At 40.6% G+C, this 17,754-nt stretch overlaps 1 long non-coding RNA gene across 7 annotated transcripts in view; it reads right to left on the reverse strand.

Annotated features, from left to right (window-relative positions):
* LOC125384953 overlaps window positions 1-17,754 on the reverse strand; it is a 69,574-nt gene that overhangs the window by 12,787 nt on the left and 39,033 nt on the right. For 3 of the 7 annotated variants that reach the window (XR_007223819.1, XR_007223813.1, XR_007223815.1), the window contains 7 exons: window positions 6,508-6,746; window positions 3,637-3,816; window positions 3,357-3,562; window positions 2,670-2,719; window positions 2,255-2,532; window positions 359-830; window positions 80-263 (listed from right to left, as the gene is read on the reverse strand). This is a non-coding gene — a long non-coding RNA (uncharacterized LOC125384953). The remainder of the gene's footprint in view (window positions 1-79; window positions 264-358; window positions 831-2,254; window positions 2,533-2,669; window positions 2,720-3,356; window positions 3,563-3,636; window positions 3,817-6,507; window positions 6,747-17,754) is intronic. The other 4 variants (XR_007223817.1, XR_007223814.1, XR_007223818.1 and 1 more) reach the window with 4 other exon arrangements.

Genomic DNA, 17,754 nt, shown 5'->3' on the forward strand with positions numbered 1-17,754 from the left:
TATATGTATACAGTAGCTAGAGAAAGTATTCCAACACTTGTAGAAATGTTTTATGAATCTTTGTGTGTGATATACATACAGTTTCAGATGGCTCTTAAACTTGGCCAATATAGTCATGACAGTCGTGTCTCCTTACAGTGATAATGAAATTTCAAATACCTTCGTAAGTCACTGTACTCCGTCCATAAGTAACGAAACACACAGTCAGTTAAGATGGAGATATGCAAATATTAAAATCGCAGAATGAAGTTGAAACTTATTACCTGCGTATATCATAAAACGTATATTGAATCATACTATGTCTCGAAAATTTTATTCAAAGATACTAATTTACATCGAAAATAGATTAAAAACTCACGTTTATAAAATTAGCAAGCGTTTCATGATTTATGGATGGAAGTATAAATACCGAAGGTGAAGAGAAAAAGTGTAGATTGCATGGCTACTAACTTGGACGTCTAATGCATACAGTGTCCTGATTCATGTTTCTGGGACACCGAGATATTTCATTACGATTCAAGGCACCACCGTGTCCATGTTTAATACCTGGTACAATCCTGAAACGATGAATGCAAGGTATGGCGGTGTAACGTGCGAGAGAGCACTTACAGCTGGAACGACAGTAGACGTGAGGCCATGTGTCGCATACTGGTCCCGATCGACAGTCAGACGACAAATATTTATTACTGCTTACTACTCGGCAAATGTAAACGTTCCTTCTCTAATGGTGGACACCTAATATCGCCCACGCAATCATTCCAATTCCATTATTCCTCGTGAATTGATTAATGTTCCCTTCATGATGATATCCAGAGTATATGGAACGTTACCTGAAATGATTATAATTTGTCGATTATTTGATATTCAGAAAATAATGCTATACATTTAGTTATAGTTACATTGCTCTGTAAAATACACTGTCAGCTTGGACGACCCTCGAACGATGATCGGGGGAGGGTGTTTTACTGATCGAAGAGCGCGTCACGAAGATGTGACCTGTGCGTCAAGACAACCTCGAGTAAACAACGAAGAACGGTGAGGAACGGGAAGCGGAACACGCGTCACTGTAGCCGAAATATTGACAAATGTTTGCGTAGCTCGCTAATGTAATATCGTTTATCCACCGAGTATCGAATGTTGCTGACAGAACGAGACTTCGTAGGAATACTTAAACTATCAACGAGAAACAGAACCCAGCTCCTCTATGCGATTAATCATTCCACGATGTAAGAATGTTAAATTATAGACAGGATGTTTCGTTGAAAATTGGACGAATATTTTATTTCATATGAAATGTATTACTGTTATATTATACATTCCGTATATTACTATCTTACTATATATAATACACTTCGGAATAGTTCCAAAATAAGAATATATTTTTAACTAGTGGCAAAAATAATTTTACATCTGGAGTGAAGGAGTTAAAGAGAAAGCACGTTGCACGGAAAATATAGAAAATAGCAACGATGCTTGAAATCAACTATGGGACTATCAGACATCTAATTTACACGGACGAGATCGTCCCTATTAATCACTCGGCCCTAATTAACTTATTACCAAGCGTACATACCCGCGGTGCGATCCTCGCGAGAAGAAATATCTCGCGAAAATAATCTAATAAATACGACGGTATCGACGCGATAATAAATACGACGAAGGCGCTAGGACATAAATCGCTTTCCTATTAGCGGAGCGTGTAGGCCGCTCGCGAGCGTGTATTTCACCGATTTCCACGGGAATGCAAGTTGTTTATCGTTAATGGCTGAAACGATCGGACGAAAACCAGTTCCCGGCGTTAACTAACCTCGCCCCGCCGCGGCGTTACTTTATTGTGGCGTTTTTCAGAATAATATTGGGATTTACGAGGCAGTCCGATGGAAATTGCGATCCTCTTCGAATCTCTGGGTCCTTCTTCCACTTCTTGCGGTAGCCATCATGGCCCAGACGTTGTTGCATCGAGGTTAAACAACGCGAGGGAAACTTTTTATATGTTGCAATCCTGCTGTCCTCGAATCTTTATATCTCAGTTTCACTGTTGCTTCGAAATGTTCGAAGAATGCTTTAACTTTGGTAATAATATTTCGAGAACCTAAGATCTCTAAACGTGTATTTACAGAAAAATTGTAGTTATTTTACCAACGCGACACTTTTAAATTTTTTAACTATAATTTTCTCTTATTTCATTCGTGAGTAGCAAGAAGATTGTGAAATTTCGAATATTTGCTTCCATTGAATACAGAGATGTATATACCTTTTCTCCTACAGCGACATTTTTCCACTGAAAATTGTTCATCTCGTAACATTTTCTGGAATTGTAGTTGTAACGATGGTTCTTCGAATATTGGTTCGCTGTATTATTCTTCCACCATCACCGACTTCCGGATGCAGTTACTGACTGCTTCATGGTGTCGTAATCGGTGAGAATCGGTGGCTATTTGTGTGATCGTCGCGTAAACAGATTCTTGTAAGACCGTTCGGGTCATAATCTTACAGGAAATGCGACAATAGTGGCGATTTAGACATTGTCCTCTGTAATTTAACAAGGAGCCGAAAGATATAGTGGTGTTTCTTAACGATTTTCAAGGGACGCAGTGGAAATAAAGTTTTCACGTTAACTGGAATTTTTTTCGTTCTAAATAAAATAAAGAAAACCTGCCTTTCGATACCTTTAAAATCCGTTCCTCGATGTTAATTGAATTATCTCTTCTTCCTGGTCCTAGAAGACAAATTTATCGTATTAAAAAGCGATATACTAGATCTTAATACGAAGTGTATTAAAAAGTGATAGAAATGTGCTAACTAATTTCTCATAGCTCTCTTCTTTGTCGAGAGCAAGTTTGTCGAGAAATTACGGTTTACAGCGTCTTTGACGCGTCTCGTGCCGCCATATTTTACACAGTAGCCTCTAGTAATTGACTAAAATACTCAGCGAAGCGTGGCGGAAGAGATCGATTAGATCGGCAGTGGTGGACCGGTAAAAATTGAATTACAACGTATTTTAATCTTGTCCAGCAATCGATTAGTTACGATCGTAGGGCAGCGACCGCCCACGCAGTTGGTTACGTTATAAATACATACCAATAACTATTCCCGCTCTCTTAATTCTTAACCTTCATAATTCTCACAATACCGATCATTTAAATATAAATCATTTGAAACAATTTGTTCAGTTACCATTCTACTTTAGGAAACCAGAAGGAATATAGTCTTTATTACCACGTTCTCTATATTCTTCGAATTTTTCAATTTCAAGCTGTCCGTACCATATTCTCATTTTTACTCTCAATTTTCGAACTTTAGACAAGCATTGTAACTCGAAAGTCATTGTCAAATCGACAGAAGCATTTTCTCACCGTTCCTCGTATCAAATCCAACGCTGAACGCGTGGGACACGTTTCACAGCATCTACATGTGTTCTCCGGGTATCACGTCTTCGCAAAATGGTCGTCGAATCTCTGAATCCGTATCGATCAGAAATTAGATCGAACACGGTTGAGAAGTCGAACGAGTCTCCGCTCGTCGTGGGAATATTTCCCCGTAACTGTACCCTTCTCCGTAGCTGGAAAAAGCGTGTAACACGGATAGCCGGATCAGAACTGGTATTCCAAGATCAATATTCATCAAACTTCTTACCCTCGGTCATTACGATTTGTTTCTCCGCTCGTCCCACCTATTTTCCGCGTTCCGTTGCTCCTCTTCTTCTTACTCCGCAGCATTCTTCGACTCGATTCTGCATCCATCGATCCCTGGAAACGTCCAGTGGAACTCGATCCATGAATAAATGCAAATTCGAAATCCGTCATTGCACTTTTCCTGTAACGAAACACTAGTGTCACGAGAATTCTGCAATTATCGTTCCATCTGATTTATTATGTTACATTCTTAACTTGAGAGTTATTAAACTTTTATAAGAAATTCTTAGGATTTTCGACTGTGGTAAGTTACTTTAATCTCAATATAAATTCTGCGTTCACAGTGGGACAACTTTCCACTTTCAATGAACAATCGCCTTGGAAATCCTTGGAAGTCGCCGATCAACGAAGTTAAAGGAAATATTCGTCAAAAAAATATATTCAATTTCCATAAACTTCAGAGCAAATATATTTCGTAATCTATGGATTTTCAAATGGCGATATCTCCTTTGTTGAATGAAGAAAAATAATACAAACTTAGGAAGGAAAACGAACTTAGGATCGCAAACGAGCTAATTCTCATAGTAACCAGCTGTATTGTCTTTGGAGTAATAGAGTGGCTCGGTAACAACAATGAACGACGGCTAATTGATTTACAAGTCGACCGTGCTGTTCCACATTCTGCTTTATTATACCTGCACGCCGGTTCAATTGACCATGACGAAATATTTTTCCTTAATTGAATAATCAACGGTTAATCAAACGGTCGGCTCGATTAAGATAACGATCGGCCAGCCCACTTAGCGCGGCAAACGGGCCGAATAGCAAGTAATTATTCACACAGTCATCTGAATAATTGCCGGGAAAATTAAACGAGTACTGGCGTTACCTCCTAGCGTTATTAATAGCGACACGATTTCGACGTGAATCCCGTTTATCGTTCAACGATGACGTCCAATTTGCTTACGCCCCTTCGCAAATTGTTACGCTTGATAAATCGCCGTAAAATCAACCGCTCTAGGCACAGAAGATTTTCATCTTCTTTAAATTCTACTGATTTTCTTCTCACGAATATAGAACATATCGGGCAGCGGAATAAAGTTGCATTCAATTTGCAGCAATAATTGCTCCGTTGTAATGGGAATTTCAAGGTTTTCTAATTTCTACAGACAAGGAGCTACTAAATATTTTCTACTTCCGAAAATTGGAAAATTTCTGTTCCGATATTTCAAAGATACGAAATTTCCGCTTCGAATTTTCCAAAAAATTCTACAAGAACAGAAAATTTCTGTCCGTTCTCTGCGTAGGATCAAGCATTGCTTAAAAGTTGATAGATTCCGCGATTAATCATCAATATCGTTCACCAATTTTACGTAATTCCCTAATGATCTTTTATACAATGAAATACGATGGTGCAGAGGCTCAGAAAATCGTACAGAGTAAAAAATAGATAGGAGAACAAGGGAGAGGAGAAGGATGAAGGCGGGGTATTAACCAATTCCGTTCGATTAAAACAACAAAGTTGGGAGAACGGCAAGAAGTCTGGGACCGTCTCGGCAGACTTGTTCACGTGGTAGGAACTCGTGCTTGCTTCGTCACCCTCGAAGCCACAATTTCTTCACACTAATTACCGATCCGTCCCGCCCACCTGACAAGCGAGAATGTGTGAAAGACATGGAGAACCCGATTCATCGCCAAACTCACTGGCTAGCTCTCCTTAATCGACAACAATTCTGTTCTTGACTATTCCATAGCTTTCTCAGAAAACAAAGTTAAATAACGAAAACGAATCGCGGGACTATTCCATGCTGTCTATTCTTCCTCAAAAATGTAGATCTGTAATGAGCATATTGAAATTTAAGACTTAGAGTTCCGTTCAAAGATGGAAAAATTAGACGATGACATTTTTTCCGACAAGATATCTCCACCGGTGCCAATAATTACAATTACGTAGATGTCTTGATAAAAGAAGAAATCGTAAATTTAGGTAGATGGAGATTGCAAAGACAAAAATGTGGAAATTAAGTAAATGGGGGGGAGGGACGGGGGTCAATTGGTATTGAAACTTGTTTCGACATCGTAGAAAGCAAACGATACCATCGAAGGAACTTATTACACGGTGCGTTATTCGTTGGTCGAAGCGATCGAGATAGAGAGATCGATTTACGTGAATAATGAGACGGGGAAGAAAGTTGCTCGCCGATAAATTTAACGCGTTACGGAACCGCGACCGGCGCTCTCTCGCCGAAGAACAGGAGTGTTCCACGTCGTTAGACGCCGAGGTTACGTCCTGGGCCCGAAGAGTCCCATGGTGGTCCCCCTCGACCAGGTGGCCGGCCCCCACCGATGCTAATTAAATCATGAAAAAGGCGGTGAACGTGCGTCCGACAGTTTTTACGAAATTAATAAACCGGAACCACCAGTGGTTCTCAAGGTCTTTTCTCCTTATACAGTATTTAGCTATCGATTTAGAATCATTCAGTAAATTAGCAATACATTTTTCAACATTTTGATAAAATTGAGAAACACGAGTGAACTTTACGTACGTGATAGTGAAGTTATACACATACTTAGAGAATAATGACTTTTGTCTCATTACGTTGTCTTAATTGGAATTCATACTCTCTACAGCAAGTTGTGCATCGTAAATTATTAGGATTAAAACCGAATTTTAGCGTTAAATCGGATATCGATGTAGTTTCCGTGAAAAGTGTTGACGATAAGTTGAATTTTTAACGTTCTATTTATTAGACTGATCGAATAAACTGAAAGAATAGCAAAAGGTTTATAGGATATAATTTGGTCGGATCAATCGCGAAGCTGAGGAATTTTAAGCGTTGTTAGAAGCGTGATAAATATATTTAACACCTACTTTCAAATTACTCGGCATGTCGCTACGAAAAGGTTCGATTCGTAACAAAAACCGTCGATTTCTTCGTCGATCATCCATCTGGTCGTTTGCATCCCCATGGTGAAGAGGTTTTTGCTGTGCCTCTCCTCGCGCCGCATCGAATCGATAAAGAATTAATCGAGGTGACCATGGCTCCCTGGTTTTTTATACGAAATCACCTAACGCCTAGTTGATCCTTGAAATCCTCCGCATCTATGAACCTGCAACAATCGATTCCAATCGATAATTTTTAAATTAGATTCCAAAAACATCGCCTTAAATCTTTCACAAAATACAAAGATCTTTAACAAATTCAAATCACTTCTTAAAATCTTCGTAAAATACGGTAGTCTTCTTATAACGAAGGATAGAAATCAAAAACAGGAGAAATATTCTTAGGAATATTAAGTAAATTTTATATAAATGTTAATCTTGCTTGAAAAAGAAATGAGAGGATAGCGTGTTAAGATAAAATAATTCGAATAAATTACTTAAAATAAAGACACTTCTATCAAATCCTCACATTCTACTGCAACAGAAACGGGCGGCTGTATTTTGAAAGCAACGAATGTGTCAGCGAAGTAGTCAGTCTTTCACGAGATTCGTCCACGAACAGACATACAGTGACAGAATTGTAAGATTTTCGAAATAAACTGTTAATCGTTCTCTCGTTCCTACAAATTGATATATCTTCCTTTCAATCGAAAACGTACAAAATCGCAACAATATTCGCAAAAGATCACCTCAAAGAAGCTATTCATAAAAATCGAACAAGAACATTGTCAACCGCCACACAAATCGTCATAATACAACGAACGACCATTCGAATTCGGACATTCTCGATCCACGAAGAACAACGTCCAACGACATCCTTGTGCCATGAGCAGAAAGATGATCGGCGAGAATGAAACGAGTTTATCCTTCGCCGACCATCCACGAGTTGTCGAACGCGCGATGGGAATAAAATGTGAAACTGTAAATTGTGCGTGGGAAGAATCGGTCCCTGGACGGTCGTGGCGGTCGACCATGCTTCTCGTGGGCCGGGGTTGAAAGGTAGAGAATCCAGCCCCATCGCGAGGGTTGATCCGTCGTTGAATCAAGAGAGGAAGCGGGAGAGAAAAAATAGAGAGGGAAAGAGTCGTGGAGGATTTAAATGCGCGTTCGAGCGATCGAACAACGTTTGAGCCAGGGGTGTGAGCCTCGAAGGAGCTGGAAATTTGTTACGTTATGTCGGACGATCACTCCCCAGTGAATATGAAGAAAGATTTCTTTGGTTCGAGCTGCAGGGGCGAAGGAGAGTGGTTCGGTGGTAGGTCCTCTCTCGACAAAGAGGTACTACGGGGGTTGGTCGCCCGTTTCTGACTGGAAGAGGAAGCTCGAAGTTGGACGATAGTGGGGATGGGACACGGTGCCAGGAATATAAAGCGAGGGATAAAAGAGACGGCGGTCACATATGCGACTCGTAAAAGCTCTTCTGAAAAGCTGCATCCGTCCCCCACGCGGAACCTGCCTCTGCAACTCGGCCTCTCTTACATTTCAATGACGCTGCTGGAATATCGCGAACATATTTTCCTGCGAAAGAAATTGGGAAATTTACCACCCTTTCTTTCCTTTTTTACTTCATTATTGAATAACGAAAAAAATTACGACGAAATGGTCATAAAACGTAATAAGCAATCCCGTATAATGTTTGATGAAAATAGGGTTTTCGAATTTCTCTTCTTCCTTTTTAATGAAAGCGAATCCCTGTCTCGCGTTTATACACAGTGAAGTTAATAGCTATAAAACATTAATACTTATTTACCTTCTTATACCGAAACTAATATCCCATTGTATTTTCCTACCCATTTGTTTGTGCCTTTTTCTTTTATTAGAAAATAGCTCTTTTTCCTTTGTATCATTCATTCTCGCGTGAATATAGAATTGACATAGCGTTTCTTCGAGCATTGATTAATTGCAAATTTCCAATTTTTATCGATACATCGCCATAATCGAACAGCGGTGTACATACGTGAGGCAAAAGACGCGGGAGTCAGAATCCGCGGCGACATCGGGTTTCTATGGAAACGTACAAAAGGCACGTTCAACCCCGGGGGATCTAGCGATATCGGCGAATATTAAGAAATAGCTTTCGACCGGCATTTCCGTACATTTGCGGACAGAGAACGAGCCATTCGTTTGCCGGCTAGAACGAGGTACTGTCTATGCATGGCACGCCGGCACTACCATCCGACCGTCCCATAAATAATATCTTCTCTCTTTTCCCTCTCTACTGTCTTCTTCCGATTCCCTTCGGTTCGTGCCTCTCCATCTCGCGGTTCGACCGAGAGCCGTATCTCTTTTTCCATGCGCGTCGTATTCCGCGCGAAAAGCACGTAATTCAGGGCTGGAAAATCGAGATACGTGCCTCTCGATCGCCGATAGAGAGCCAATGTATCGAGTATTTTAATTCTGTACGATGCACTCAATGGGATCCTTTCGTTCCCGTCATTTTCCATCAGCAGAAGCTTCATTCTTGAGAATTTTGCGATTCCGTGCCACGAGATTTTTATCGTATATTAACTGGCTAAAAAATATTTAAGCAACTTAAGCTAGGTCAAACAAATATCAGATAGACAACGAGACGCGCTTTAGTCCCTCGCTTTGTGACTCTTCCACTAGCGATTTAAGAAATCTAGGTGATTTGTATTTAGTGGTTTTTATCAAAAAATAGAAGTTTAAATTAGAAATTAAATCAAACTTCGTTACAAATATAATCTGCCTTTGGTAAAGTAGAACTATGATTTATGCCACAAGTATATAACCTGTTACGAAGCAGAGAGATTGAGAAAAATGCTGGCTAATCTCACAAATAGATTGTATTGAACCTTCTCAACGAATAATTCCTTTATACATTAATCGAATTCTTCTCTTGCTAAATTTTCTTCTTCCTCCAAAATTGCTGCATCGCGTGTTAATAAAAATCTTCATCCGCTCGCAATGTCAACGTTCCTTGGAAAGAAGTTCCTGGAAATATATCGATAACCAACGAATTTATCATCGAACCTGGACAAGGCTTAGGTTTTTTTCCATGAGTGAAACAGACTATTCCAGGCGGAATTGTCAGCCGCTTAATCGTCCATTTCCACCTGTCAGTCGTTGCCAATGGACTCACAAAGAAGAGCTCTATCCTTGCGGGGAAAGCCGCAAGAAAACACAGCCGAAGGAAAAAGAAATTCGAGCGTTCGTGGAGAACCGAGGCGGATTATGAAGCGCATACTACCGCGGCAAATAAAAATCGCTTCAGCGTGGCTGGACACGCGGGAAAACAGAGAGAAAGGGAGACGTTGCTCGTCATAGAGCCGGGGAATTACCGGAAGATGTCCCCTGGAAGCTTCGTGGTTGCGGATGGCTGACAATAAGCGTTCCATGGTCACTGCACCCTGCATGCACCGTGTTCTTTTTCGTCGAGAATAGAAGGCAATTCATGGATGTAATTTCTTAATAGTTCGTCTTGTTCGTGTTGCAACTCTCCAGATACTTATTGCGAAAAAATCGATAGATATCGTAACTATTCGAAGAGCTAGAGATAATAATTACCTCTTAACTGTTTGCAAATTAGTTTCGATGTACAGAATGTCCCAAGCAAATGAAATAAACGAAAGGTCTGATGTTAAATAGAAGGTAGAACAAAATTTTCATTCAGCAAAATTAAATCGTTTTACGTAATAGATACGTCACAATCTGCTCCGAAAGTGCCAGGTGTTACAAAGACTAGAAGGACAATTCTGCTTCTTTTGAAGAAAACTATATGTTTCTTAATACATCAATACAATTTTTCTACGCCATGTTTTACTGACCAAGAGTGGCGATATCGTTAAGTATTTTTAGTTTCTTCCTTATGTCACCGTCTTTAATTAATAACAGAGTATCTTGCTAAATAATATCGTAATTCTGATTTCTGTTTTTTAACGGAAGATACACTCTTTCATTCTCCGTAAAACGTGCTAATATATTAATAATGTGAAAATCATCAGCATCTACAATTAAGAGAAATAAAAATGAAACATCGAATTTAATTCAACAACGACTCACGAAGAATTAATATTGTTTTACTGAAAAGCTTCTTTGATAGATACACCAAACGGATACGTAACCGAAACAAGTTCGAGTCAAAAAACAAAAATCTGAAGGAAAAGGGAGAGAAGAATTCGAACATGGTCGATTTTCGTGAGGAGGAAGGGCCTCCTCCCGTTACGCTCCCGCGAGGCGCGACGGGGTGCCTTTTCCCTCGCAGCGACTAAACGTCGACGTTTCTCTCCGCCATTCTTTTTTCCTCCCTCGCGCGATATTCCGTTTCCACGTCTGTGGAAATCCCTCGCGGCGCTCACTCAATCATACGCTATTTGTGTCGCGGCGAGTACTCGCCGCAAGAAAAGCCGTCCATCGAGCAAGAAACTCTCACCCTTCTATTCGTCCTGTCGCTCTTCCCATCCTCCGTTTCCATCCGTTCTCTTCCCTTCGTTCTAATCGCTGTTTTGCCGCGACTCGTGGCAATCCCGCCGGATTTTTACTCCAGCCTGCTAACGCGATTTCGATCCGAATGGCGCGGTTAAATATTTACCGTCCGCGAACCGATTAATGAACGTTCTTGTCCCCGGACTGTGTTTTATCGAAGTTGAATGTACGATTCTGTTGTATAATTTTCTCATTGCCTTCTGTATTTTGAGACTTTACGACAGTCGAGACGAATCAGCGATACCCAAAGATATAAAAGCTTGTACCACGAAACGCAATCGGTACAGTTCAAACATTTTCGTTCGATCTATGCTTAACACGATCTTCATTATGAAATGTTATGTCAGAATCGGGTTAACTCCTCGAATATTTATTCCACACTTTTACAAACTTTTATCAGAAGTTTAATACCAAGCGACTTTTTCGTATCTTTATCAAATTCGCGAGATCTTTTAATGATAAAGACGCGGGATTATACCGAGAGCAATCGAAAGAACGTAACAGTTAAATGTTACATCGTAACAACGATAAAATATATAGTTCTCTTACGGAATATTTAACAAAATTAATATCGATCGCGTAAATCAAATTCCCCGCTCTCTGGAAGATGACACCCACGCATCAACCGACTATTGATACGTGACTCGACAGTGAACTTATTAAATATTAATCCAAAAATGTATCTTTCCAATCAACTTAAAGGAACATTACTCGGTTCCATAAATAAAGATCGTTTATGTTTCGTCCGACAAACAAGGGAAACAGCGTAGCAAACAGAATCATCTATTTCTACAGAAAGAACATAATTTTAAGTAAATGTCACCCGGGGGAATTCATGCGTTCGTACGAAGCATCGTCGCGCGATTCGCTTTTTGTCCCCGATGCTCGGGGTAAACGAAATCATCGAAACGGGGGAGGGGGCTCGATCAGCTAGACATAACCCCTGATCTCCACGATTCTCTTCATCTTCGCCGTTCGCGTTGCTTCGAGAGGAATGGAACGAAGGGTGGTCTGAGCGTTCCGGGTTTATCCGACTGACGTTTCCGCCGGCGAATCAGCCTCCTATCGTATCGATATGACGGCCCTGAGGGTCGCCCCCAAGTAAAATCATTAGTAATGCGATTGTACCGCTCTGCGGTCACCGTTCTCCCCGCACTCTGGACAAATGTTCGCAACTGTGCCTGCGGAATTTTGCAAAATTCGAGGGGTCCTGCAACGAAGCATTCGCCTCGATATTTCTTTGTAGGTCAGCTTTATTTTTTATGCTACGTAAACACGAATTAAGCTTCGATCGGATTGTTACTGTTGAAGTCTCGTTCAGTCGATCACAATCAGACTTATTGGAGCATAATTTGAATTCATGTTTGCGCCCGTTAGAGTCAAGTTGTTGAAATTAAAAGAAGAGAATTCAATTCTCTGTCTGTGTTTGATTTTCATATTACATTGTATGAAAATGAAATCGTTGCCTGGTACGCGGTACGGTCGGTCATTTTACAGTTCCCGAAGCATAAAATTCATAACTACTTGTCAGTCGCAACGTTCGATGATCGTAGGAATGTTCACGTATTAGCGCACTGTGTGATGATTTAATTCCATCCTGGTATCCTACGATCTTTTATGCGTGCCATAGAAAATAGCAGCTTAAACGAATTAATCTTAGAAAAAATAGATTAGCTATCAAATAATCTAACTAACAAATTGACAAGTAATAAAGCGTCAACGCGCAGTGAAGCGTTACTTCGCGTTTCATGAAACGCGAAACAAACGCATTTGGTCTTATCGAGTGTAATTGGCGTTTGATAACGCGATAAAATGAGCGCGCTCATTGCCATAAAATAGCACGAGTCGAACAGGAACACTTTGTGGCAATAGTTTTCGGCTCGTAAAGCTCCAAGCTACGAGAACGTCCGCGAGTAGAAACTTTTCATTTCGATTCCAGCATTTATCGGCCCTCGTTACGATTGCTGTAATCGACATGCCATTAGCTTGCTTGGATTAATACCGGTCGAATGCCGATAATAGGCACGTTGCCGATCTTTGTGTGCTGGAATACATGCACATAGACTTAGTGGAAAATCATGATAAAAGGAATGACGAAGATTAACGGGAATGATTAACGAGGAATCATTTAGGAGCGATATTGGAAAAACAGAGACCGTTGCAGAGTAAATTAACATCTCCTTGTTCGATCATTAGTTATAATAATTAGATAAATCTATTGTTAGAAAGCTCGTCAATTATAGTTTTATTGGATCGTTAAACAACCGATAGATAAGCAAATTAGACAGTTAGATGATTCTTCTGAACGAACCCTCTCTTTCCTTTCTAAACCATATCTATAAACAGAGCTTTCACGATAACTATACAAACCTTAGAAGAGTCCATGAAAATCGATCAAGCAAACCACGAGTCCATCGAGGACAAACAAGAAACGCCGTAGAAGAAATCGGTTAAAACGAACCTGTGTTCGTCGCGAAATAAGAAGGACCGAGAGGGTAAGAAACGCGACGTCCATCCGATATTTCGCGAGATATAATATTGATACACGTACACACCCCCTGGATCGGGGGGAGGTATATACGTCGTATATATATATATATATCAGAAGAAAGAGACGGAGGGGCGGGATGTGATGCGGTCTATCCAGATATGTGAACGACGCAGATATAATACAGGTACGTAGCGCTATATAGAAGCCAGAGCCGGGATTCTGGCGTGGACGTCTGTTTCGCGATAAGATACGACCGCAGCCCAGTCAGAATCTCTCCGGTTTCGCAGAAAATTCGCGGACTCCCTTTATCGAATTTCCTGATAAAGTTCTTTCTTCGTATCTCTCTTTTTTTTCTCATCTTCCTTTCCTTCTCTCTCTTTCTCTCTCTCTCTCTCTCTCTCTCTCTTTTCGTCAGTTCACCAGCCGAGTCGGCGGAGCGAAGAGAAGAGGAAAGGAAATTAGGAGATGCCGCGACCCGTCCACGGTTCCTTCCCGTGTCTAGTGACTTGAACGGCCACGAAATCGACTAATTAAATTCGCTCGAGAGCGGGGATTAATTGAATGACCGTTCGACGTTCACTTCGGGAAAGATCCTGTGATGGTTTAGAATTTAGATAGACTTATTGTCCAAGATTTTTAATACTAATAATTTAAACTATTAAATGTAAAACGATAATTAGACTAAATCTTGGATCATTTACAGTATTCGTCTTATAATCGAAACGTGTTTTTAGAAGACGTTTCTACGTATTCTGACATACGGATGAATCTTTAAGTATGTAACTTTTTTCTAATTTTCTTCAATCAGAAGCTTATAGAAAATGCTATGCTTAGTAAGATTCAGATATTTTTAAGAAATCTTCGAAAACCGATACCAATCGACGTAGGAACCTACTTTCTAGAAATCAGACTGGTCTGGGACAATGAATCAGCTCGATTACAGGACGTTTCAAAGACAGAGGACCGCGACAAAGAAAGAACAGGAGTGTACAAGGGGTTGCATCGTGTAGACATTGGATTCTCCGGCTGCGACGGCGAACAAAACAGCAATCAATAAAGACGAAGTTAGGAGATCCGTACGGCGGATTCCTTCAATCAAATTAGGAACATCAAAGTAGCCAGCAAAGCGAAGGAAAGAGGACGAGAGGGCGGAAAGGTGGACGAGAGGAGTTCGTTTCGCCTGGACGTCGACATTCCACGAGGGGTGGAAGCTGGGAATTAGCCTCTATCTTCCAGAATCCGAACCCTCGAGACAAAGAACCACCCCCGATCCATTCCTTCGCCGCTGATACCCTTCGTCATCTTCTAGCATCCTGGCCAGGACTCTTTGCTGTTCCCTGGTGCTGCTGGCTTTGTTAAAGAATCATCCTGGGCGTGGTCTTTCTTTCAAGGTCTTCGATAATTTGTCCTTAGATTATAGAAACTACCCGCCTTGAATTTCCCATCTATTTTCAAGTAAGGAGGTCTTACATTGGAAATTAACCCCTTCACTTGTAACATCGAGTCACGTTCGTGGCATGGACTGTGATTGCGATTCGACAACACGGATTGTATTTATAACGATGTTTTATTTCAATTTTATCTCTAATTATAATCGTTCGGTGAGAATCGCTAGTTGGAAATCAACATAACGTTCTCTGGAGATGGATAGCCGCATAGTAAATACTTATGCATCCGTTTGAATAGCTACTTTAGAGAATCGTAGACCAAGAGATAAATGAAGGAATCTTTTAGTAGATTCAAAGAGAAATACAGCCTTGTTAGATGTCTATTTCTCATCATGATACGGTACATATTCTTAAATTATCAAAACGATCACTTTTCGATCAGATTTTAAATTATTTTTTATTCCTTACTGCGAATATCTTGGAACCAAAAAGAAAGTATACATAATTTTATTGCGCGTCTATGCCTCCTCGTAACATGGTACATACAGTAGAACCGATGATAACTTGGTGAATGGGTTCGATTTTCGAGCAAAGCTTGTCCGGTTGAATGGTTCACAAGGGGCTAACCGCGGCGAAGAAGGAAGAGCGAAAGAATCTACGATCTCAAACCGAAACAACGTCGGCCGATGCTATCTGGTAATTGCTCGGCGCGGAGTAATTAGAATGAAAAACTCCCGGTCTGTTTGATCTTCTTCCACACGCATAGTCGCTTGATGAGCCCAGCCACGGCGTGTACACATGCACGCATACAAACAAATAGAGGAGAAAAAAAAAATAAGAACGAATTCTCGTTCGCGTGAGGTATGTGGTGCGTGCCGTCATTGCTTATTTATTTATTTATTTATTTATTATGGCTGCGCGTAATTCTCTATTCGCGTCGACTAGCAAAGTCTGGAAGGAATTGCAAATCAGACAGAAATTAATTTTTCGCAGTCGCACAGCTTTACATAGAACGCTTTTGCGGTGGCAGCCAGTGAGAAATTTATGCCGACATTGAGCGGCTCGCACTTTTCAGTCGGTGAATAATGACAAAATTATTATTAATCGACGTTCGGCCGTGCGTTCAAATTCCTCTTGTAATTATTCACTTACCTCAACATCGATGATCGTAAGCCTTTAAATCACGGAGGAATCATAGAAACGATCTAATTAAAAACTATGTGCTACAAAGTTTCTTTATATCTATGTACTCTTTATGAATCTACCGCTTGTTATTCCTACTGCAATATAAATACATTTCATATTAATAGTAGCAATTTATTTGGACCCTTTTCTCTTAAGGGGGTATTCTAGTCTAGAGGTATGAATTTCGGGCGGTTTTTGAAGCTCTGTACAAACGAAACAAAAAATATTTTTACTATCTATTTTTTTATCATTTGTTTATTGATATTTTAAGATTACATAAAAAATTATTATATTGTCATTGAAAAATAGAAAAATCTTTTTCAAACGGCCGCCATTTTGTGAAAAATTTCTTTTTTTACTTTTCCAAAGTTCATGCTATAGCGGCATCTATACTAATTAAGAATCCGTTCGGCTTTTTTGTTTCAGATGACCAGAAGGGTTGAAATCATGCACGCCAGGATACCCTTTTTTTGGATCCCCACTTTGCCAGCTCATAACTTTGCGAATGTTGAGTTTTTTTCGGTTAATTTTGTATGTAATCTTAAAATATCAATAAACAAATGATAGACTAGAATACCCCCTTAAATATATTATCCTTTGCCTAATATCTTTTTATTATTATTATTAATTATATTTAACATTGCTTCAGGGAGGTATTCAGAAATTCAACACCGGCTAATAAACAATAATTGACTTACTGTCGTTAAAATAAGACTGAGAGAAGGTTCAAATAAAGTGCTGAACGTTGTCCATGTAAGTCTCTAACGATAAACATAAGCGCGAACAAAGGAGCGAAAGAACGTATCAATCAACATTAAAGTAGCTATACAAAGTGTGCGGAAAATCGTGGTACGAAGTAATGGGGAAAACAATCTATGACTCGAAATACGGCGGCTATCAAGAGCAACAAGATTGCATTGGGCGCTTCATGTTTTAGAAAATCGAATTTCGAGTTTCCCGTTCAATACGCATCTGTCAAACTAACTCTTGATACTAAACGTATCCAAACTCTATTTTCCCAAGAACAGCTCTGTACACACACCATACAAAATGAATGAATACAACACAAGCCAGTCAAATAGAAAAAGGACTAGTATTCGTATAGAGACTGAAGGTATCTTCTCGGTAGAAAATCATCATTCGAACGAGCGAGTTGAGATTTGACGCGTAGACAATGGCCGTTGCATCGGCTTCCAAGACCAACGACGGAGAACGTCGCGAGGGTGAAACGGAAGAAAAAGGAAAGAAGAAAAGGGGGTTGAAAATTGGTGGAGGGTGGGTTGTACGGTGCCGACGGAAGGGACGCGAGAGCAGAGGATGGCTGCGCGCAAGCGCCCCCAGGAAAGTGGCGGCATAAGCGCCCGCACGGGAGAAAAGCACCCTCTGGATGCTAGCTGGGCCGGCCGATGGGAAGAAAGGGAAGATCGGGGAAAAACGGCTAGCGAGAGGGAAAGGGACAGCGAGGGCTGGCTACGGCGGGGATGTAAATGCCCCCGTGATGTATCGGATCGATGCGGCAGCACCCAGACACCCCCTACCCGCTTACTACGCGACCTAAAAACGTTCTCCAGTGCTAGGGAGCACGGATGAATTACGACTGTCCTTTTCCTTTCATCGTAATTTCATCCTCGGATTTGCGCCTGAAAAATTTTCGCCACGATCAACCGT

Source organism: Bombus terrestris, chromosome 4 (genome assembly GCF_910591885.1).
Source record: "Bombus terrestris chromosome 4, iyBomTerr1.2, whole genome shotgun sequence".
In the NCBI taxonomy this organism is placed as follows: domain Eukaryota; kingdom Metazoa; phylum Arthropoda; class Insecta; order Hymenoptera; family Apidae; genus Bombus; species Bombus terrestris.